The sequence below is a fragment of the Lagenorhynchus albirostris genome, chromosome 12 (genome assembly GCF_949774975.1).
Source record: "Lagenorhynchus albirostris chromosome 12, mLagAlb1.1, whole genome shotgun sequence".
In the NCBI taxonomy this organism is placed as follows: Eukaryota; Metazoa; Chordata; class Mammalia; order Artiodactyla; family Delphinidae; genus Lagenorhynchus; species Lagenorhynchus albirostris.
Genome location: NC_083106.1, coordinates 31,426,002 through 31,451,354, shown reverse-complemented (window position 1 = coordinate 31,451,354; position 25,353 = coordinate 31,426,002).

The window sequence follows — 25,353 nt, the reverse complement described above, 5'->3', positions numbered from 1 at the left end:
TGAAGGCTTTGATTTCCTTCATTTTTATATCTCTTCCTGAACTGTCCGTGTGTCCTTCTGCAGTAAACAGAATCTGAGATGTTCCTGAAAGATTCCAGCCCCCGGAATATACACCCTTTATGACCCCTTAAATGTGAGTGGTGTTGTAAATAGAATGAATTTAACTCCCATGATTAAGTTTCATTATGTGAAAAAAAATGAAGGTCCGATGGAAGCAACCTAAATGTCCATCGACAGATGAATGGATAAAGAAGATGTGGCGCATATATACAATAGAATATTACTCAGCCATAAAAAGAAACGAAATTGAGTTATTTGTAGTGAGGTGGATGGAGCTAGAGACTGTCATACAGAGTGAAGTAAGTCAGAAAGAGAAAAACAAATACTGTATGCTAACACATATATATGGAATCCAAAAAAAAAATCGTTCTGAAAAACCTAGGAGCAGGATAGGAATAAAGATGCAGACACAGAGAATGGACTTGCACAAAGTGAGAGAGTGGCATGGACTTATATATACAACCAAATGTAAAATAGATAGCTAGTGGGAAGCAGCTGCATAGCACAGGGAGATCAGCTCGGTGCTTTGTGACCACCTAAAGAGGTGGGATAGGGAGGGTGGGAGGGAGACACAAGAGGGAGGAGATAGGGGGATATATGTATATGCATAGCTGATTCACTTCGTTATACAGCAAAAACTAACACACCTTTGTAAAGCAATTATACTCCAATAAAGATGTTTAAAAAAAAAAATGAAGGTCTGAAGAAAGTTGACTTTGAATTAATGGGCAAGGAGATTATCCTGGGTGGACCTGACCTACAGGTGAGCCCCGAAAATGGACTGGGCTCTTTCTGAAGGGGGAGATTGGAAGGTAAAGAATTTGTCTGATGGTTTTAAAGAAACAAACTGCCATGTTTTGGAGAGGGCCACATAGCAGAAATTGCAGGCCGCCTCTAACAGCTGAGAACAGCCCCTGGCTGACAGCCAGCAAGAAAAGAGGCATCTTAGTCCTATAACCCAGGGGTCCCCAACCCCCAGGTCATAGACTGGTACCAATCCGTGGCCTGTTAGGGACCAGGCGCACAGCAGGAGCTGAGCAGCGGGCCAGCGAGGGAAGCTTCATCTGTATTTACAGCCGCTCCCCATTGTTCATATTACTGCCTGAGCTCCACCTCCTGTCAGCATTATGGTGAGTTGTATAATTATTTCATTACATAGTACAATGTAATAATAATAGAAATAAAGTGCACAATAAATGGAATGTGCTTGAATCATCCCCAAACCATCCCTCACCCCCCATCTGTGGAAAAATTGTCTTCCACGAAATGGGTCCCTGGTGCCAAAAAGGTTGGGGACCGCTGCTATAACCACAACTTATTATATTCTGCCAACAACCACATGAACTTGGAAGAAGACCACAAGCGTCAGATGAGAACACAGTCAAACTGACACCTTGATTTCAGCCTGGTGAGCCCCTAAGTGGAGAACCTCACCGTGCCATGCCTGAACTTCTGAACTACAGCATTGTGACATCATAAAGAGGTGCTGCTTTAAACTGTTCGTTTTGTGATAATTTATTATATAGTGATATAAAAATAATGTGCTCTCTGCACACCATCCGCTACCTTCTTTCACTGAAAAACTCCTATTCACCCTCGGATTCTGCTGGTGAGTCATCTCATCCATGAGCCAGGTTCTCACCCCTCTCCTCCCATAACCCCTCAACCCTTCCCCAACCAGGCAGGGCTAAGTGCCTCTCCTCTGTTCTAAAGCAATGGTTCTCAATGTCCCCAAGAAAATTTTATGGGGTCTGCAAGGACAAAAATATTTCCATATTAATGTTTTGACAGTATTGCTTTTTTTCACTGGGTTGACATTTGTACCCATGATCCAAAGCAGTGGTGGGTAGAAAGGCTAGAAATCAGCATGAATTAAAGCAGCGACACCAAAATGTCCTAATAGTCACTACAGTCTTCGTGGCTATGTACTCGCACTGGAAAATATTAATTTTATGAAACCTCAGCCCTCAAGTACAATATTTTAAATTCTGAGTGACGAAATGGGATGTACACATAAAGCACTCCTGCTGCATATTGAAATTTGATAGTTGTCTTAAAGACTTGCGTGATGTCTGAGTTGCAAGCTGAACCAGCTGGCTTTTTTCATGGAGCACCATTTTTACTTGAAAGGATAACTGACAAACTATGTTTATTCAGACTTGGATACTTGGCAGACATTTTCTCAAAAATGAACTGAGAAAGACTGTCACTACAAGGAAAACAATCGACAGCATTTGTTGCCAATGATAAATTTAACCTTTCAAGCGAAAATTAGAATTTTGGTAAACATGTATCCACCAGTGTGAATTTGACACCTTCCCAATCATTAAAGATATTTCTAATCAGTGATTAGGTTAGATCAGTGATAATATTAGTGATGTGTTTTAATTATTGTATAACAAAATGGATCAACGTTTGGAAATTCTGCTTAGCTCAGTGAAACAGTATTTTCCAAACAACCAATGCACTGTGTCACAGAATCGTACATGGAAAAAAGATGAATTCAAAATGCAAAATAGGCCAATGGAGTTCAATGCAAAACAGTACAAAAGATTCACTGACACATTTTCAGATTCCACGTTGCAACTAACCTTTAAGAAACTACTAGTCGAATTTTGATGCACTAGCACAGAATATACACAATTATCTGAAAAGGCTATTAAAATACTCCTCCTTTTTCTCATCTCATATCAGCAAGAAGACAGATTTTCTTCATATACTTCAAACAAAACAACTTACAGCAATATATTGAATGCAGACATGGATATAGGAATCCAGCTATATTCTATCAATCCAGATATTAAAGTGCTTTCCAAAAATGTAAAATAATGCCACTCTTACCCCTAATTTTTCTGTTTTGGGAAATACAGTTATTTTTCATAAAATATGTTTCTAAGGTTAACATACAATGGGTTTATTATTTTTAAATTAATTAACCAATACATATTTTTTTAAATTTCTGTTTTAATTTCTAATTGATAGATTCATAGAAATAACTCATAGAAACCAAAGCTCTGTGAAGTCCTCATTAATTTTTACAAGTGTAAATATATTCCTGAGACCCAAAATTTTGAGAACTGCCGTCCTATACATCCATTTTGGGATCTATGTTATGCTGAGATTATTCTTCAGCCTGTTGCATTTCTATTTGGACTGTGGATACCTGGTGGGTACTATGACAGTTGATGTGTCATTGTATCCTAAGCACCAAGTACAGAATTTAAGACACAGTAGGTGCCTAAGAAACATTTGCTATCAAGCTTCAAGGTCAATGTGGTACAATCCCTTCCCCAAAGAACTAAAAATATCATTGAAGAGTTGGGAAATGCACCCTAAAATAGGAAAATTGTATATTCTGTTTTTTCTTAAAGTGCCAGATGAGTTATAAGGACAGAAGCAAAAACATTTAGAAATTTGTAAAGATAAAATACCCCCAAATGCCTTTCTATTTAACAAACTCCATAAAATGAACATACTTGAAAATTCTAAGAGGTCACACAAATATTTCAAGAAATATATACAACGAAGTTCCAATTAATTAAAAGAATTTGAATGTTTTTTTTGTTTCTTTCTATACTTATAATACTAAATTATCTGTGATTTTGAATTGTGAGGAATGAAACTCGACCACCTTGAAAAGTATTCTGGAAAACTAGGAATACCCAACCATAATAAAATTAAAGATAAAATCCTGTTGTGAATAAATACATCAATATAAAGGAGAAAACAGACCATAATTTGAAGTTACCTATAAATCCTGAGCTTGAAATGGAAAAAAAAAAGATGAGAGTATTGCTAGGAGATAAGTGAAAACAATCATCTATTTTTATAGTTGAAAACATTTTATTCCCTTAATGTGCTTTTGTTTATTTTTGTGATTGCTAAAAGACATTATTTCATATTATAGGCATGACTGGGATCTGTACCTGAACAGAAGAATCTTCTCTAGGGGGTAGTGAGTTTTGCTAAAAGATGCCAGCTAAAGGAGTCTTTCGTTGGCCAAGATAAGTTATTTTTATCGGTGATAACTATCTGGTCCTTAAGCTTGCAGAAGACTGAACCGGTCCATGGGCCCCAAGAGCTCCAACAGGTGTTTCCCAGCCACTGGCCAAGAGCCACAGTGGGGTCACACTCAGAAACAAGAGAACCTCAATTTGTCTCCACCAGCTGGCTCCCTGGAATGCAGCACCTCCAAATCCCTCCCTCTAGTGCAGAGAAAATACCTAGGTTGTCCTGCACCTGCTGCCTTTCCCAGCTGCTGGCTACTGGGACCTACACCCGACCTACACCCAGAGAATCCTGGGGCTGCCCTGCTGCCGTCACGGTCTCGCAAGCAGGCCATATGATTCCACTTAAAATGCTTCTTTCTCATTCACTCTGTTTGATCTGGTTCTCTCTGTTTGGATTGTCCCAAGGTTGAAAGAAGAAAGCAGCCCTGCCTGGTGTGCTCACTGCCACAGAAGAACTTCAAACCTACTTTTTTGTTGTTGCTCATGTGGTTTCTGCTATTTTTTTTTAAGTAGCTCTGTGCCATTAAGGATTCTGGCATTTGTCCACAGAGTGCCAGACCTCAAAACATTCCAGCAGCACAACACAGTGCTCTTAAACTAGGGGCTTGGTTTAAGTTGGTGGACTCCTTAGATGCCCCACTGTTATATACAGAATTGTATCCCCCCCAAACCCACAAGTTGTTGCCCTAACCCCCAATGTGATTGCATTTGGAATTAGGGCCTGTATGGAGGTAATTAAGGTTAAGTGAGGTCAAAGGCATGAGGCGCAAATTCAATAGGACTTGTGTTCTTAGAAGAAGAAGAGACACCAGGGGTGGGTGTGCACAGAGATGAGGCCATGGGAGAACACAGTGAGAAGGCAGCTGTCTGTAAGCCAAGGAGAGAGGCCTCACCAGAAATCAACCCTGCTGGCACTTGGATCTTGGACTCTCAGCCTCCATAACTGTGAGAAAATTAATTTACGTTGTTTAACCGCCTAGTCTGTGATATTCTGTTATGGTAGCCCTAGCGAATGAATACATTCACTGAAATAACTGTGCAAAAAGGAGAACTAAAACAACAGGAAGGGTTACTACAATGGAAAACAGAATTTAACACATTTCGGAAGATGGTTAAAAGCTTGGAGATAAATTAGGAATGTGGGATTAACATATACATACTACTGTGTATAAAATAGATGAACAACAAGGACCTACTGTATAGCACAGGGAACTATATTCGATATCTTGTAATAACCTATAATGGAAAAGAATCTGAAAAAGAATATATATATGTATAATTATAACTGAATCACTTCACTGTATACCTGAAACTAACACAACATTGTAAATTAACTATTCTTCAATTTTTTAAAATGGTTCATAAAAAAAAAAACATGAAAAAAATTTTTGAAAAAAGCTTATTGTAGATGAAAGAGCCAGAGAGGACCATAGCCCAAACGCAATTATGAGGAAGCAGCAGTCAAGATAAGAAGGAATCTGCTGAACTGACCCCTGGAGGGTGAAAGTGAAAAGTGACATCACTTTTCATCATCTTCCCTCACCCCTGTGCCCAAACAAAGCCAGTCAGTGTCTGTCCCTAAAGGCTGAAACAAAACAGTGAAGGACTAAGCCTTCTAGCTTGGTGGATGTTGGTGACCCAGAATTAAAGCCTCTCACATGTGAGAGTCTGCAGTTTAACTGGCTTCTTACCTAGGAACCCATGCACTGTTGAAAACAACTTTTAAACTGTTAGTCCATAGGGACTTCCGTGGTGGCACAGTGGTTAAGACTCCGTGGTCCCAATGCAAGGGGCCTAGGTCTAATCCCTGGCTGGGGAACTAGATCCCACATACATGCCGCAACTGAGAGTTCACATGCCACAATTAAGGAGCCGGCAAGCTGCAACTAAGGAGCCAGCAAGACGCAACTAAGGAGCCTGTGAGCTGCAACTAAGGAGAATGCCTGCTGCAACTAAGACCCAGTGCAACCAAATTAATTAGTCAATTAATTAATTTTAAAAACCCTGATAGTCCATAGTTCCAGTCCTATGCCACAGTTTCTAGGCAGAATTCATATTCATAAGAGAGAATCTGAGGTAGAAAATCTTAACCAAGAGCAGAGGAAAGTCAAACATATTCAGTTCTTCTGACTTAAAACAAGTGGACAACCAAAGGTCAACAGACACTGAACCAAAAGCATGAAAGAAAATGAATAAATTAAACAAAAGTCTGACACTGGACAAAATAGAAGTGATCCAGGAAAAAGAAAACTTTAAAAAAAAATACTCAAATGTATATCCTTAAGGAAAGAAGAATAACAAAACAAAAACAGCATGTTATGAAAAAGGAAAAAACCCTCTTGTATTAGTTATCTATTGCTGCATAACCAACAACCACAAACTTAGCAGCTTAAAACAATACCCATTTATTACCTAAAGGTTTCTGTGGGTCAAGAATCTGGCCACAGCACAACTGGGCCCTCTGTTTAGGATCTGACAAGGCTGCAGTCAAGATGTTGATTGGATCATATACTCATCTGGATGGTAAACTGGGGAAGGATCTACTTTCAAGTTCACTCAGATTGTTGGCACAATTCATTTCAGTTTAGTTATAGGACTGAAGGCCCTGGCTTTTTGCTAGCTGTCAGCTAGGGACACCCTCAGTTCCTAGAGGCTGCTCACAGGTGCTTGGGTCTCTCCGTAGTTCTTTGCAAAGAGGGCTTCTCCAACGTGGCCCCTTACTTCATCAGGCTAGTAAAGAGAGTCTATAAAGTTGTGAAGCAGCAAGATAGAATATTATTATTAATATTATTATATTGTATTATTAATACAAAGTTTAATTTTTAAAGTTTCACTAGTATATTTTAATAATTCAATAGTAATATTACTGAATATAACGATTGAAAACAATTTTTTAAATTCCCAGAATGTAGAGAAAAAAGATAGAAAATATGAGAGAAAGAAGAAATTGTGGAGGTTCAACATCTGAAGAACAAAGATGTAGAAATCATTAAAAGTTTGCTTTGGGAGAATATGACAATGGGAGGGAAAGAATGTAGGAAGAAGAAGGGCATGAATAACCTTGGTAAAAATTTAAATGCTTTTTGGTTTTGTCTTTATGTTTTCTAAGAGCATGGAGCATGGCCATTTACTAATCGTGTGACCTTAAGTTACTTTTCCTCTGGGAGCCTCAACTAACTCATCTATAAAATGAAGATAATGACGAACTCTCATCACATCACTTGTAAGGATGAAAGGAAATAATGCAAGTAAAGCATTTAGCACAGGGCCTGATTCAGAGTGAACTCAACTAACCTTAATACTATACATAGTGTTTCTGCACATCCTACACTCAAAAGTGCCCAGAGATTATTTCCATATCACATCTTTGCATTTTCTCATATCGGAGTGAGCACTGCCTCTCCTCCCAAACTTTGGAGATTCAAGGGCTACTTCAGTTCCCAGGAGTCATAATGCTTAGCCTGACCACTGTTGTGAAACCAGGTCCACAGATCTGGAATGTTTTGAAGCATGACTTTTGCCATTACCAAGAGATCAGCTCATATGAAGACATGAGGGGAGCACCCACTAGTCAGACTTCTGCACTTTAGTTCTTAACACAGCAGTTTCAAAACCAGTGTGCGATCCTCACCCCTCCACTCTGTCTGCACAGATAAATCTATTTGGAAATTGTTCGTGGACCGAAAAGGGAGGAAGACCCTTGTACAAATCTATAAAAATATGTATTTGTGTACATTTGAACAGTGATTCAAATATACATTTTGAAAACTAGGGCATTAAGAATAAACCGAGGGGGCTTCCCTGGTGGCACAGTGGTTGAGAGTCCACCTGCCGATGCAGGGGACGCGGGTTTGTGCCCCGGTCCGGGAAGATCCCACATGCCGCGGAGCGGCTGGGCCCGTGAGCCATGGCCGCTGACCCTGCACGTCCGGAGACTGTGCTCTGCAACGGGAGAGGCCACAACAATGAGAGGCCCACGTACCGAAAAAAAAAAGAATAAACTGAGGTAAAATACACATCTGAAGGGAGATGGAGACATATATTTGAAAAGAAATTGCATCGAAATTTGTGTTAGCTGTGATTTTAATTTTCAGAATACCTGACATACATGCTTTTGAATATAGAAGTGCTGATTTCCCTCATCACTTTCAGCATATACACTTCTTCATTTTCACTTTATCATCAAGTTCTTCATTCACACAGAACGCTGGTTCCCTGGTGGTGGTACCGGGCTGCAGCTCCACCATAATTCTCCGACTAGTCTGACCCACTGACATAGGCTGAGGTCCTGCCTTAGAGACCCCTCATCACACTGTGTTCTCTCGTGTCTTCTGAAGATGAGCTTACAGTTCTCGTGTTTCACTCCTTTACATGAGTATTGTACATTTTTAAACTTAATTTTTAAGTAATACATGTATATTTTTTAAATAGTACAGAAAGGGGAAAAAATCTCTCTCTCCTCTCCTTAAAGATTGAAATCACGGTTAACAATTTCTAGTGTACCCTGAAAAATCATTTGTGTCTGCATTATATCTTTTGTTAGCACAAGACAAATAGTTATGAGACTCCAAATGAGTAGAACATCCTGACATTTATTAAGGTAAAAACTGCCACTTAATTACAGAAATTTTATCTGAAATTTCCTGTGCTTAGTGCACAAGGTGTAAGTGATTTTCATGTGTGGCTCTTAAATACTTTCCTGTACCAGTCCAGCCTGAAACTGAAGGTGTCTTGATACATGGATATAGAGAAACACTAGCCATTTTCCCTTCTGGTTAGAAAAATCCAAATAGAACTTCCTGGTAGTCTGGGGAACTCTGGCAATGAACCATTACTCAAGCAGTTTGATATTATTTGAGATATCAAAAACCTTGGGGAAATACTTCCTGAGGTCACCCTGCACTAGGATATAAATAGCTCAACAGTAAAATAATAGCAATAACATCAGCAGGACATAAAGGCTTCGAGTCAAAAGCACTGAAATTCATCCCTATTTTTCTGGGCAGTTGAAACACTTTGGTATTTACTTAATCTACAGTAATATAGGCTTAGTTATATTTATTGTAAATAACGATAACAATACCTCTCCTATTGACATCATACAGTTATTATAGGATTAAATAAGATATTGTTTATTTATATAAATATTTTTAATTTTTAAATTTTACTTTTGGCTGCATTGGGTCTTTGATGCCACGAACAGGCTTTCTCTAGTCGCAGCGAGCAGGGGCTGCTCTTTGCTGCGGTGCATGGGCTTCTCATTGTGGTGGCTTCTGTTGTTGCGGAGCCCGGGCTCTAGGTGCGTGGGTTTCAGTAGTTGTGGCATGTGGGCTCAGTAGTTGTGGCGCACAGGCTTAGTTGCTCCGCGGCATGTGGCATCTTTCCAGACCAGGGATCGAAACTGTGTCCCCTGTGTTGGCAGGTGGATTCTTAACCACTGCGCCACCAGGGAAGTCCCAAGATACTAAGTTTAAAAGTCATTTCAAAGCCAAAAATCATTATTGTGGTTGTTGTTGTTATGATTACAATTAAATTTTCAACTTTAATGGCTTTTTTTTCATTTCCACAAGAAAGAGAAAAATGTTAGTATACCATGTAAAGCTTTTTTGTATTAATGGATAATCCCATCCCAAGAAAGACCAAAACCAAAACCAAAAAAATACTACAAATAGAACTTATTTTTACCTGACTTCTAGTGGATAAATGTATATGCAAATCAGGTCAACTTCTTACAAACACCTGACTTTAGTGAATGTTCACAATATTTAGTCATGCTTTTAAAAACTTATGTAATGCTCACCCATTAGTAGCTGATAACTATGAAAAGATGCACTTTTTCTTAAACAATAACATGTTTTAAATGGATACTTTTATTAGACAGTAAATTCAACATTTACTCCATCAATTCACACTCAACACATCTGACAGAATGGCAGGAACAGGTTGCACTACTGCAAATAGAAATAAGATAATCCAATGAAGCAGTTTGGAATCCTTAGCCTTGTCAAAATCGTAAAATAATGCCTAAAGCAAAGGTTTCTAATGTTACAGTCTGGCAAATTGTCCCTTTTATCATGATTGATAAACCAGACATGCTGTTCAAATTCTGAATCATAAGTTGAATAGAATGCAGTAACATCACAGATCTCTTATCAATTTACCAGATTCTCTTCCCCAACCCTTTCCTCATTTTACAGTGATTTACCATAAGAACATCTATCAAGTACAGAACGCCACCAGAAGTATGCTTCTGGAATGGCAATGTAACAGCATCATTTGAATAGATGTACAGTCAACTCTCAGTTTCTTTGCCTTTGGGAAAAAATATAGATACACGGGTCTATAAAAAGCACTATAATTTCAAAGTCTCATGTTAACAAATGGATTCATTGTCACCACCATCTTGTTTAAAAGGATAAAAAAGAACTTCAACAAGCAGGTTAATTTTTCTATGCTCTACACAAAGCAATAATCAGAAAATGTCTTAGCCTCTAGAATTTCCCAAATAGCCAAGCTAATCAGTTCTGATTCACATCCCTCCATTCCATTTCTTTGAATAAGTATTAGTTAGAACAGCTGACATGTTAGACAATGGAGAAATCTGAAATAATCATCCAAATCAATGTTACTACAATCAAAGAAGCCAAGAGAAGAGCAAAAATCCAAGTATCCTCGTCCCGTCAAAACTTGTCAAAGCAAAACCTTGAGAAAGTGATGTAGCCTGGACTTTGAGTCTAGGTAGATGCTAAGGGGAGACCTCAGATGTGTCATTCTCTGGAAAGACAGTGTGGAGGAAGGCAGTGCTGAAGTCATAGCCTGGGTGTGGGAATTAGGAGATGGGGAATGAGATTTTCTATGCTCTTTTCCCTCACACACCACACACACACACACACACACACACACACACACACACTCTCTCTCTCTCTCTCTCTCTCTCTCTCTCTCTCTCTCTCTGCCTCTCTCTCTCTCTCTCTCTGTCTGTCTCTCTCCAATCCCAAATCCAAGGTTGTATGTGTGAAAGGAACAGACAGGGCCCCAGTGTGAGAACAATTCCCACAGCACGACACACCGTCTTATGCCCTCCTTTCGACCCCATAAGCAGAAAATCACTGAGGCTGGAGTTTCCAACTGGCTGCCCAACAACAGGCTAAACTGTTGGGACAGGCTAGCTGTCCCATCACATGCCTGGGAGGGAGAAAACTATGGGAGGAGGATTGCAAATAGAACAGGGAGGGAGGGAGGGAAAAATGCCACAATTTTGGCACCTCCATCCTGGTCAAATGAGTAGGGACTTCAGAGTCTCTTCTAACACCTCAACACATTATGAAATTACAAAAAGGCATACTCTTGGTAACCAAAAGTTCGTTCTCTAAGCCTGTGAGTCAGTTTGTTTTGTAAATAAGTTCATTGGAACGGTGGGGGGGAGGGATATTTAGGGAGTTTGGGATTGACACGTACACACTGCTATATTTAAAGTGGATGACCAACAGGACCTACTGTATAGCACAGGGAACTATGCTCATTCTATAATAACCTAAATGGGAAAAGAATTTGAAAAAGAATAGATACATGTATATGTGTAACTGAATCACTTTGCTGTACACCTGAAACTAACACATCTGTACTCCAGCATAAAACAGAAAGTTAAAAAAGACACATACTCTTGGCAGGACAACAACAAAAAAGTGCCCCTGTCTGTTTTCCAAGTGTGGGTGAAGAGCTGGCCCAACAATTGACAAAGAAATAAGGTCTGCAGAGTAAAGCCTGTGGGTGCATTTCACTTCTGGGTAGAGAGTCTTTTCCTTTTATTCTCATTCTCTGTAGCTGATGATGAGGTCTGGGATTGCAGCAGGCTTCTCTCTTGAATCCAGAATCCATGTAGGTTTTCATGGAAGAAGTGGAGGCAAATTTACTGTCCTCTTTGGCATGCTGGAACCTTATACGTGTCAGACAAGCCAAGGGAAGGGGTGAGAAGGGAGAAATTCAGCACTTGGGCTCTTCATCCTACGATGCTGCCTCTCTAAAGTGTTGTGAAGGGCTTCCCTGGTGGCGCAGTGGTTGAGAATCTGCCTGCTAATGCAGGGGACATGGGCTCGAGCCCTGCTCTGGGAGGATCCCACATGCCGTGGAGCAACTGGGCCCGTGAGCCACAACTACTGAGCCTGCGCGTCTGGAGCCTGTGCTCCGCAGCAAGAGAGGCCGCGATACTGAGAGGCCGGCACACCGCGATGAAGAGTGGCCCCCGCTTGCCGCAACTAGAGAAAGCCCTCGCACAGAAACAAAGACCCCAACACAGCAAAAATAAAATAAATAAATAAAGTGTTGTGAAAAGAACATCTTCAGAGAAGAAGTGTGGGTGGGGAGCCAGATGTGGACCCAGCCCCGGGGAGGAGAGCTTTTGTTACCAGAATGTTTTACATGGTAATGGGTCTAACTTTGTAAGGGCTGAGGAGAAAGAATTTGGAGCAAAAGAGATCCAGATCTAACCAGAGTGAATGGAAGGAGATGAGCACACGTGACACCCTCCTCTCTTTTTGTAATGTAGCTTGAAACTATCGCTATTTCTCTAGGGTTAAGGAAACCTGATGTGAAGGCTGTGCGTGTGTGCGTGCATGCGTGCATGCGTGCGTGTGTGTGTGCGCGCCACACAACAGCCATGGCCCAAAGAGAATGTTCAAGCCTGCTAAAATAAATCAATGTTTTGGCCTCTTCCAGCAACCACATGAACAAATATGTTCTGAAAAGTATTATTGAAATAATAGCTCCAAGAAGTTGTAGATTTATGTGGCAAAAGTAATTACAGAGCTAATTTCATTGTGTAATTGAAAGTGTCTTCACGTTGGTAACCTATTGACATGGCAAGAAATGCTATCAGTGAAAACAAAAGCAAGTTTCCTGTTTTCTTTAATTTACTTTGGTCAAAATTCTTCCTCCCTTTGTTAAATCACAGGATTTTGCCCACGATGACCAATATAATAAAAAAGACACACAGCCCGTGCAGTATCTATACTCAGGATCTGCATAAAATAGGCGCCCAGACTAATGGGGACAAATAAACAGATACTGTTGGTCAGAGAATACCTTAGATCAGTGGTTCCAAAGTGCCTGTGCCTCAGATCACATGGGTAGCTTTTAAAATTACAGATGTCCATTCTCCAGTGCACTGCCCCCCACCATTTAGGTATCCTGATTCAATTCATCTGCCGAGGATCATGGCTTCATTTAATTCAATCTGATAAGTTCATTCATTCAACATTCATTCAATAGATATTTACTGAGAGCTTATTATGATTCAAAGTTGTCAGCATATGGCAGTGAATAAAACAAAAACAGTAATCTCAACCTTCATGGAATTTACATCTATCGAGGGAGACACACAACAAACAAGATAAATAAGTAAAACATATAGCATGTTAGGAAGTAATAAGTGCTAAGGAGAAAAATTAAACATAAAAAAACAGGAAGTTTGGGAAAGGGTACAGTTTTAAATAGAGTAGCCAGGAAGGTGATGTTTTAGCAAAGAAGTAAAAGAAGTTAAAAATGAAGGCAAGGAGAAGTCTTGGGGAAAGCATTACAAGTAGATGGAACAGCCTGTGCAAAGGTCCTGGGGTAAGAGTGTGGCCAGCCTGTGTTCGAGGAACTGTGAGGAGGCAGTACGAGCTGAACTGAATGAGGGCAGGGGAGAATAATGGGAGATGAAGGCAGAAAAGTAAGGAGGGGTCTTGTAGGTCAATGTAAAGACTCAAACGTTTACTCTTGGCTGATGGCATAGGGTCAGGGGCATGCCTTGGGGTTTTCCATAAATTATCCATTTGTAAAGACTCAAATGTTTACTCTTGAGCAGAGGAATGATCTGATATGTAGCCAGTATCCAGTCAGTATCACTCTGGCTGCTCTGTTGAAAACAGACTGAAAGAGAGTTAAGGAGGAAGCAAGGAGACCCCTGGGAAATCTACTGACATCATCAGGCCATAGTGGCTTAGACCATGGATGGTAGCCATGGAGGTGATGGAACATGAGTAGAATTTGGATATATTTTTAAGGCAGAACCAATAAGATTTGCTGATCAACTGCATGTAGGGATGTGAGGAAAAGAAAGGAATCCGTCATGTCTTCAAGGTCTTTACTCAGAGCCACTTGCACAGATGGAATTGCCTTTCCCAGGATGGAGGAGACTGGGGAGGGATAAGTCACAGCAGGGAGAAATATCAAGAGCCCAGTTTTGGATATGCTGTCTTTGAGTTGCTTATTAAAATCCAAGTTGAAATGTAGAACAAGCAGTTGGAATAGAATTCAACTGTCAGTGTTGGAAACACAAATTTTGGCTTCATCAACATGTAGACAGTATTTGAAGCCATGAGTCTGGATGACATCTCCAAGGGCCTGAGACAGCTAGAGAGAAGAGGCCAGGGACTAATCCCTGCATTCCTCCACTTGGAAGTCGAGCCTCTGCTACAGCTGTGGTACATTTGGATTTCAGCAAAACATTGATCAGTCTCCCTTTCAAAGAAGACTTGTATCGAGCTGTCTTCACCAGTGACACAACTGGACTCGAAACTACAACAAAAAATTATTATCCAGCAATGTGGATGGACCTAGAAATTATCATACTAAGTGTGTCAGACAGAAGTAAGTCAGAGAAAGCCAAATATCATATGACGTCATTTATATGTGGAATCTAAAAAAAGAAAGAAAGAAAAATAAAACGGTACAAATGAACTTATTTACAAAACAGAAACAGATTTACATACTTCAAAAACAAATTTCTGATTACTAAAGGGGAAAGGTAGGGGGGAGAGATAAACAAACAGGTACACACTATTATATATAAAATAGATAATCAACAAGGTCCTACTGTACAGCACAAGGAACTAAATTCAATATCTTATAATAACATAATGGAAAAGAATCTGAAAAAATACATATATATTTTATATATATATATATAAAATCACTTTGCTGTACATCTGAAACTAACACAACATTGTAAATCAACTATGCTTCAATTTAAAAAATAAAAATACAGCAAAAAAAAAAAGCAAGTTAAGACACACAGAAAAAATTTATTATCACCCCATTCTGTGAAAGGGGATAATTTATGGAAAACCCTAAGGCATGCCCCTGACCCTATGCCATCAGCCTTTTTTTTCCTTTTTTTAAAATTAATTGATATTGGAGTATAGTTGCTTTACAATGTTGTGTTAGTTTCTGCTGTACAGCAAAGTGAATCAGTTATACATGTACATATATCCACTCTTTCTTAGATCCCCTTCCCATCTAGGTCACCACAGAGCACTGAGTAGAGTTCCCTGTGCTATACCGTAGGTTCTCATTAGTTATCTACTTTATATATGGTAGTGTATATATGTCAATCCCAATCTCCCAATTCATCCCAGGACCCCCTTCCCCCTTGGTAACCATATCGTGCATGAAACTACAGACGTAGACATCCAATCCCCCTCTACTTAACTGATTAAACTCGGGTATCTACCCCTTCTGCCCATAGCACGTGCCTCATGTCAGCTCCAGGGTTGGTCCTGGCTCGCCTATGGGTAATCCCATTCCCCTTGGCTCCAGAATGGAAATGCGACTTTCAGTTAGTGAGAAATGAGAGGTTTACCAAAAAGCTCCTAAGAAGAACCTCCTGGCTGCAAAGAGAGAGCCACGGGACAGATGGCCTTGCTCCTCCTCCCCTGGGTTTCTGAAGGAAACCCCAGGGACTGTGTCCTGTGGCCATCTTGCACAAATTATCTATGAGAAACTAATAATAATCCCCATGAGATGCACATCTGAGAAGTCGACAGAGAATCATGGCGCTTAGAGCCAGAAAATGACCCAGAAAATTTAGTTAGGGGTTCAGAGTTCAGAGCAAGTTGACATCAGGATCTAGAGCCTGGTCGCCTGACCCTCAGGACAGCTCTCCTCTGCACTCCACAGCCTCCTCAGCTTGACTACTTGTCAGCCCTTACTCTGCACCCTTTGTCGGGCCCACTGCTCTCCTGAGAACTCCTAATTGGTGTTTCCACCATCTGCTAAGAAACACGGCCTTTAGCAAACAGCCAGGAAGCCTTTGCACCAAGTCTTACTTTATCCATCAGCAGAAGAGGTCAAAGGCTCTGGTGGATGCAGAATACAATTCAAACACTTCATGAATTTTCAAGGAAATTAAGAAGTGGATTGTTTCCTCAGTCTGTGCATGTTATTTGTGTTCACATCACCAGAAGCTGTTTATCCATACCAGTCAGGAGATTCAAACCAACAAATATAACCATGGGAAATACTCAAAGCACACGGAGGTGGGGAAAGTTGCAAAGCACGCCCTATTCTACCTGAATCGATTGGAAAGTTGCCTGGAGTTAGGAGACGATGAGGCAGGCTCTAGGAGGGAACTGTGCCTACAGGCAGCGGGGTGAGACGGAGCAAGGCTGGCTGCAGCGGACACTGCGCATGCCTAACTAACGCGGAAGGCGTGGGCGAGCAGAGGGAGCCCGCGGCTACCATACCGAAGACTTCCAGCTCCCCAAGTAAGAATAATGAACCCTCACACGGTGCTCACTATGTGCCAGACATAATAATTTACAACATTCAGATGATCTTATCTATTTAAGGTACATTTCTTAAGTGGGTATATACACACACTCTCACACACACATACATACAGACACGTACATATACCTATATATATATTTCTATATATACCTATATATACACACACACACATATATATACACACACATACATATACCTATATATGTATATACACACACACACATATCTACACCTATATATATACACACACACTCACATATATATACACATACATACATATACCTATATATATTCCTATATATACCTATATATATACACACACACACATATACACACACATACATATACCTATATATATATTCCTACATATACCTATATATATACACACACATATATATACACACACATACATATACCTATATATGTATATACACACACTCACACACATATATACACCTATATATATACACACACATATATACATACACATACATATACCTATATATATATATACACACCTATATATACATATATATATATATATATATACATACACACACACACACACACACACACACAGAGTACCATAAGTATTTATGGTAAATTTTAAATTCTATTGTTATTTCCATTTTAAAGGGATACAGAGAAGTTAAGTAACTTGCCCGAGGACACACAGCTAATGAGTTGCAGAGCTGGTCTAAAGTCTGTGGTCCTAATCGTTACACTGTAAGTCCCGATACTTCTCATTTTGGCACACAGTCAAGGCCCTTCCTAAAATGGCCCAGATGCCCTGTTTATCCTCACCTCTGGGCTTCTCACTCAGCACAGCACACTGAACTTTGGTCTTTCAAGACTGTCTACGCCTAATCCTGCTTGTCATTTTCCCAGGATAAATATCTTCTCCAAGCTAGCCTGGCTAATTCCTATTTATCTTTCAGGACCCATCTCAAAAGTCTCCTATTCGGGAACCCTCCTGCACTGTTGGTGGGAATGTAAATTGATACAGCCACTATGGAGAACAGTTTAGAGGTTCCCTAAAAACTAAAAATAGAGCTACCATATGACCCAGCAATCCCACTCCTGGGCATATATCCGGAAAAAAACATAATTCAAAAATATACATGCACCCCTATGTTCATAGCAACATTATTTACAATAGCCATTTAGGAAGCAACCTAAATGTCTATCGACAGATGAATGGAAAAAGAAGATGTGGTACATATATACAATGGAATATTACTCAGCCTTAAAAAAGAATGAAATAATGCCACTTACAGCAACATGGATGGACCTAGAGATTGTCATACTGAGTGAAGTCAGACAGAGAAAGACAAATATCATATGGTATCACTTGTACGTGAAATCTAAAAAAATGATACAAATGAACTTATTTACAAAACAGAAATAGAGTCACACGTGTAGAAAACAAACTTATGTTTACCATGGGGGAAGCGGGGGAGGGATAAATTGGGAGATTGAGAGTGACATATAGATACTACTATATATAAAATAGATAATCAACAAGGACCTACTGTATAGCACAAGGAACTCTACTCAATACTCTGTAATGACCTATATGGGAAAAGAATCTAAAAAAGAGTGGATATATGTATATGTATAACTGACTGATTCACTTTGCTGTACAGCAGAAATAAAATAACATTGTAAATCAACTATACTCCAATAAAAATTAATTTTAAAAAAAGTCTCCTTTTCTGGGAAGCCTCTCCCAGCTCCACCAGGTTCTCAGGACTCTGAGCTCCCACATGGGCTCCCACAGTCCTGTCCTTCTGGGACAGCCCTTATCTTGCAGCACTCATTTCTCTCTCGGGAAGTCTGTCCCTCCCAATTGACTCTGAGTTTTCTGATGAAGAAACAATATCCCACACGCCTCTGCATTCCCAACAACTAACCAAGCACCCAAAATAGAGTAGATGCCTGATAACAGTTTGATGAATGAAAGAAAGAATGAATGAATGATGCAAATATCACTAATAGTTGTATGGAATTCTTCACCAAATGACCAGAATACCAGGTTTTATGCTCTAGGGAAAGCATATTTTATACTAGGTTCTATTCTGTATGAGGGAAGCAATTTCAAATATATTTTTGTTGCCCAGCCAGCTCATTTGGTAGCACATGAGACTCTGAATCTTAAACATATTTTGGAAGTTGATAGAATGTAAATTAAAACCCTTAAAGTACTACATATAGAAATGAATACATTGGACAGACTACAGGTTAAAAACAAACAAACAAACAAAAAAAAACCCAAAAAACTACCATGAAACTGATCTATGCATGGGCACAGAGTCCATGCATGGGCATGGGCACAGAGTCCATCTGCAACTGATCTATGCATGGGCACATGCATAGATAGATCAGATCACATGCATAGATAGATCAGTCCAACCATGCAACTGATCTATGCATGGGCACAGAGTCCATCTCGACATACCAGATGATGCGCTACGGGCATGGGTGCAACCTCTGAATGTCCTTCCATGCCTGTGGCTGTAGCTCACGCCTGAGCAAAGCTCAGCAGCTTCCCCTGACCTGAGCTCCTCTCCCTAAAAGCTACGTGTGCAGCAGAACACCTGCCCATGAACATCCAAAACAGGTGGGAAACTATTGGTCTGGGCAGACAAAGCTTAAAGGCTATGCTCCCTGGGGCGGTGATAATGAGGACCCTTCTCTTCAATTATTTTGGTGGCTGTTATTGTCCCACACCTGACTGATGGCGAAGAATCACTCAGTGTCCTAAGGAAGACAAAAAGAACTTTTACAATTTTTCTTCCTGCTGTAAGTTACTCTGGTCTAGATGACTTCTGAAATTCCATTTGAATTTGAAAGCATTTGATTCTTAAATTTATTTTTTTAGTCTTTTTATTTTTATTTTATATTGGAGTATAGTTGATTTACAATGTTGTGTTAGTTTCAGGTGTACAGAAAAGTGATTCCGTCATACATATACCTATATCTATTCTTTTTCAGATTCTTTTTCCATATCAGTTATTACTGAATATTGAATAGAGTTGCCTGTACTATACAGTTGGTACTTGTTGATTATCTATTTTATATATATAGTGTGTATATGTTAATCCCAGCCTCCTAATGAGGGATAAATTAGGAGTTTGGGACCCTTACATTTAAATAATCTTATGGTGTTTTGTTTTAGTCTTCAAATTTAACTGTAGAGGACACATCACGGTTATAAATCGCTTTGGCATATCTAATGGAGCAAGAATCCCCTGAGTTCTGCAGCCTAAAAAGTTATCAGATGCCATGTGTGAACGTTAGTGAAAAAGTGACTTCGTTTGCAAAGTAGCAAGGGGTGAGTCACTTAACCCATTCTTGCTTTCTCAAGAATTTATCGAAAAGTAAAATATACCTTAAAATTCTCCTAGAAAGTGTTACCTATGCAACTGCTGTGTCCTGCTTAGACATCTGGCAGTTTCAACAAAAGATTCCTGGTGGCCAGAATGTTTAAGCAGGTGGCTGCTACAGCCTGAGGTTAACTGCACAGAATAACTGATAGCAAGTAAACTCTCTAACTCCCTAATATTTGTCCTCATCATTTAATGCCTTTTTTCCTTTTAAGGTTATTCCATCTGAAGTCATCACCTGCATATTTAAACTAATATTTTTCTTTAATCTTAGCATTTTACACACAATGATATATTTTAAGTCTGATGGATGTAAGGCATTCGATCAGAAATAGACACCAATAAAATACTCAAGAACTTCCAAAATAAGCAAAATGTAATACACCATCCAGGAGTTACAAGTCACTCAGAGAAGCCCAATTTTGAGAACTGCTATTGGCTGAAATTTTACATTTTATGCTAGGAAGTTTTCAAATGGAAACGTTTCTCTACTGTGTGTGCCACGAAGCAGCTGTTCATGTGATGGAAAGGCTATTTAGAAAAGCGATGTGAAGCTTTAATTAAAGCCCGTCTGCTGTTTCCCTGTTTCTGATTATTAAACACAGTTTGTGTTATTAACATAATACTTGGAAATGTAATTGCCTTCAGGTTTTGTTTGTAGGGATGCAAGCCTGCTGCTTCTCTACATTTTCATTGTTATCCTTTTCCAATCAGTCTCAACTTAGATTAAAGAGGGAAAATGTTCAAATTCACAAATCAATAAGGAAATCAATGGTTATCGAATAAAAGATGTTCTGATGCTCAAACAAATTATTCATGAGTTCAGGGGAAAAGTAAATGGGAGGCTCACCTTGTCCCATAATTAAACTACATTTGGCTATACGGATGGATGTGGATCACAGCCATGTTTCCCAAAGTGTGCTCCTAGGAATTCTTATCTTAATAAGTGCTCAGGAAAACAAAAAGGATCTGTCAATTAAACAAGTCTAGTTATATCCTTTCTCTGCTTGCCCTCTATAAAGGAAACAATGTACGTTAGCATGTTAAGTGTTCTGGGAAGCCCTGAAATTTTTGTAATCAGCATAATGTATAACCTTGTGTTTCCAAACTTTTGACCATGGAAACTTGTGCCTCTCACCTATTATAACTCCACAGAACCAATGTCACCAAAGACACAACTGGAGAAAGGCTAAATCAAAGTGTTAAATGAAAAAAAAAATTATAAGACCTAGAAAAATGTAGTTATTGAATAATTTTATGTAGGATTCCTCATAGATAAAACAAAAAAACCACAAAGAAAAAGAACTCTTATATTTGACTACATTAAAACTTAACATTTCCAAACATCAGAAGATTTTTATAAACAAAAGCAAATGATTAACTAGACATGAGTATTGGTAAAATTTTATAGTCCATATCCTTAATATAGAAAGAGCATTAGATATCATTATGGTACATAGACTAGAAAAATGAAAAAGAGAGTCAGTCAAAATTCACAGAACAAGAAATATAAATGATCAAAAAAATGAAAGAAAGGGCTTCCCTGGTGGCTCAGTGGTTAAGAATCCGCCTGTCAATGCAGGAGACACAGGTTCGAGCCCTGGTCCAGGAAGATCCCACATGCCGTGGAGCCACTAAGCCCGTGTGCCACAGCTACTGAGCCTGCATTCTAGAGCCCACGAGCCACAACTACTGAGCTCGCGTGCCACAACTACTGAAGCCCATGCACCTAGAGCCCATGCTCTGCAACAAGAGAAGCCACCACAATGAGAAGCCCACGCACCGCAACGAAGAGTAGCCCCTGCTCATGGCAACTAGAGAAAGCCCTCACACAACAATGAAGACCCAATGCAGTCAAAAATAAATTAAATAAATAAATTTATTTTAAAAAAATGAAAGAAAGCTAAATCTTACTAATATTCAACAAGTGCGACCTAAACAATAAAATACCATTTTTAAAATCAAATTGGGCAACAACTTTTTAAAACATCATGCTTTGTATTGAAGTGCAGAGACTGGTGTGCCTTCTTGCCCTATCCTCATACAGTGGAAACTGAACAACTTTTCTGAAAGGTCATGTCATAGCTTTTATACAACAGTTTCATTTCTAGGATTATATTTAGATAGATATATGTACACTGTTTATCATATTATTTATTATAATGGAAATGTATACAAATCTTAATGTCTGACAATAGGAGAATTATTAAATAAAATAGTATAAGTAATATAATGGAAAATATTCCATGCTGCCCCCCAAAAAGTTTCCATATAGTAATATGAAAATACTTAACAATATAATATTCAATGGAAAAAGCAGAGTTATACTTATTATATCTTAATTGTATTTCAATAACTATATATACACCTGAATGTAAAAAAGACTGAAAGCAAATATATACGAATAACAATTCTCTCTGGATGGCATATCAGGCAACTTTTCTAAATTCTCTCCAACAAAAAGAAAGAATGATTAGTTCTGCCAAATAGAGAGCTGATGCAACCTTTATTAATTATCCTAAAATTATTTCTAATTAGCACATTGTTTAATAACAAACAGGTGGTTTGTTATTGTTTAACTTATTAATCCTATATATATCCTTAACTATCCTGAAATTAAATATGAAAATCTTTTTTAATGTTTTGGGCAAAGATAAACTCTACCCTACCCCATATACATTTGACCACGAAGACAGAATACCACTAGTTAACTATTAGATACTATAGTGGCTCTTTGCTGAGAAAAAAAAATTGAAACAGAAAGACAATTCAATTCATAATTAATGTACCTTGTTTCAAAGGACTTAGAGTATTTTGAAACTTTTTTAGGCCTTGCTCTTCTCAGACATACAAAGAAAAGATAATTTTTACTTCATAGAATAATTTCAAAGAAGAACTGAAAAAAAAATGACAGTTTTTTGGGAACTTGAATTTCTAAGAAGAAATGTAGCTGTCTGCTTCCGAATCACTCCCAGCCTCTACATGCATTACTTCACTAACACCTCCCCATTGCTCTTATCTAGCAGCTCACTGCTGAGTGTCAATAATTACATTCACTGCTATTAGAAAGACAGATATTGGGCTTCCCTGGTGGCACAGTGGTTGAGAATCTGCCTGCCGATGCAGGGGACACGGGTTCGAGCCCTGGTCTGGGAAGATCCCACATACCGCGGAGCAACTGGGCCCGTAAGCCACAATTACTGAGCCTGCGCGTCTGGAGCCTGTGCTCTGCAACAACAGAGGCTGCGATAGTGAGAGGCCCGCGCACCGTGATGAAGAGTGGCCCCCGCTTGCCACAACTAGAGAAAGCCCTCGCACAGAAATGAAGACCCAACATAGCCATAAATAAATAAAGAAAGCAAACTGTCAACAAGTAAAAAATAAAAAAATAAGAAAAAGAAAGACAGATATTGATCCACTAGAAATATGTACTAAGATTAGGGCACATCTGGAAGCAACCTAAGTGTCCATCAACAGATGAATGGCTAAAGAAGATATGGTACATATGTACAATGGAATCATACTCAGCCATAAAAAAGAATGAAATTTTGCCATTTGCAACAACTTGGAGGGTATTATCCCAAGTGAAATAACTCAGACCAAGAAAGACAAATACTGTATATATCACTTATATGTGGAATCTAAAAAAAAAAAAAAAAACTAGTGAATATAACAAAACAGAAACAGAGAACTAGCTTCAGGTTACCAGTGGGGAGAGGGAAAAAGAGGAGGAGCAAGATGGGGGTAGGGAATTAAGAGATACAAACTATTATGTATAAAATAAATAAGCTACAAAGGTATACTGTACAACTCAGGGGTTACAGACAACAATTTGTAATAACTATAAGTGGAATGTAACCATTAAAAATTGTGGATCACTATGTTGTACACCTGAAACTTATATAATATTGTACATCAACTATACCTCAATTTAAAAAAAAAAAACTCAGAGGGACGAGGTTGGGAGAGCTTCCAGGTTGGTGAACACATACAGATGCAGGGAAAGTGGTTTGCTCAGAGAGGGTATGGAAGCTCCCCAACCTTTCCCCACGTCTGGCCCTATGCATCTCTTCCATCTGGCTGTTCCTGAGTTATATCCTTTTATAATAAACTGGTAATCTAGTTTAAAAAAAAAAAAAAGATTAGGGCTCATCCTCATTTTCAGGTACAAAATTCATATTCATACTTTATCTTTCCTGTAATTACTTTTCTAAAAGATAGAAACAATCATTCTTTCAGGGCCTTTAAAGTAACACATAATGTAATCTCAATGTTGACTGGGTATTTGCCACACTTGTCATTAACCTTAAAATCAGTTCATTGGGAAGCAGCCGCATGGCACAGGGATATCGGCTCGGTGCTTTGTGACCGCCTGGAGGGGTGGGATAGGGAGGGTGGGAGGGAGGGAGATGCAAGAGGGAAGAGATATGGGAACATATGTATATGTATAACTGATTCACTTTGTTATAAAGCAGAAACTGACACACCATTGTAAAGCAATTATACCCCAATAAAGATGTTAAAAAAAAAATCAGTTCATGATTGTGTTTACATAGAATTCTTATTATAACCAAGTCATTTTTTAAAGTGATGTGTTTTCCAATCTCATTCTAAGACTATAACAGTTTCCTCCCATCTTAAATTTAGATCTTGTCAACAGATAAAATAAAGGATGGTTATCTACATTACAAAAGGATCCTTCTACTTACCGAAGGATTCATTGCAAGAAGATTTCTATAAAGGGTGAGCTCTTGGATTACATTTAAAATGCTTCAGTTTAGAACAATCTGATCTGCCTGTAGCTTCTCAATACTGAAGGTGGAGCATCAATATACTTTGCATGTCTTGTTACAACAGAACTTTCCAGAGCAAAGAGGCATTCAGATATGACTCAATAAATCAGAGAGGGTGGGATAGGGAGGGTGGGAGGGAGGGAGACGCAAGAGAGAAGACATATGGGAACATATGTTTATGTATGACTGATTCACTTTGTTATAAAGCGGAAACTAACACACCATTGTAAAGCAATTATACCCCAATAAAGATGTTAAAAAATAAATAAATAAATAAATAATAAATAAATAAATAAATAAATCAGAGGAAGAGAAATAAAGCCCAGCCAAGGAGAAACATGGAGAAGAATAAGCAAGAAGGACAGAATAAGTTAAGAAGCATGAAGATGAAGGCTCTGAAAAATGTTAATTCTCAAATATCCGGTTGAACAGTGAAACATTAGAACTACTCCATGGCTTGTTCACGTTACATGTGTGTGCAATAAATCTCCCCCAAAAAGGTTTTTGAGGTAAGAGGCTCAGACTAGTTGTCAGTCCCTCCCTAGCAATGAGCCC